The following is a 244-nucleotide window of genomic DNA, read 5'->3' as shown; positions in this document are numbered from 1 at the left end:
TGTCGACACCCAGCTCTTATTATATCACCGACAGAGTTACAGTCCTCTACCATGACTTACCAAGAATGCATATCAGGTAATCTGACCTTTAACAAGAGTCTTAAATGCATGTGTATGTTGAGTTGTTCTGCAGGCTGTTGGCAGGGTTGTCGCTCCATACTGTGCAGGCTGTGCGTTGGCCTGCTGAACACGTGCTCTCCACCGTACTATTATTTTCCATTTCAAGTAAATGGTATATTAAGTA

The sequence above is a fragment of the Sinocyclocheilus grahami genome, unplaced genomic scaffold, assembly GCF_001515645.1.
Source record: "Sinocyclocheilus grahami isolate Dianchi unplaced genomic scaffold, SAMN03320097.WGS_v1.1 scaffold439.1, whole genome shotgun sequence".
Taxonomy (NCBI): domain Eukaryota; kingdom Metazoa; phylum Chordata; class Actinopteri; order Cypriniformes; family Cyprinidae; genus Sinocyclocheilus; species Sinocyclocheilus grahami.
The sequence above is the reverse complement of the archived record's forward strand: the minus strand, read 5'-3'. Positions refer to the sequence as shown.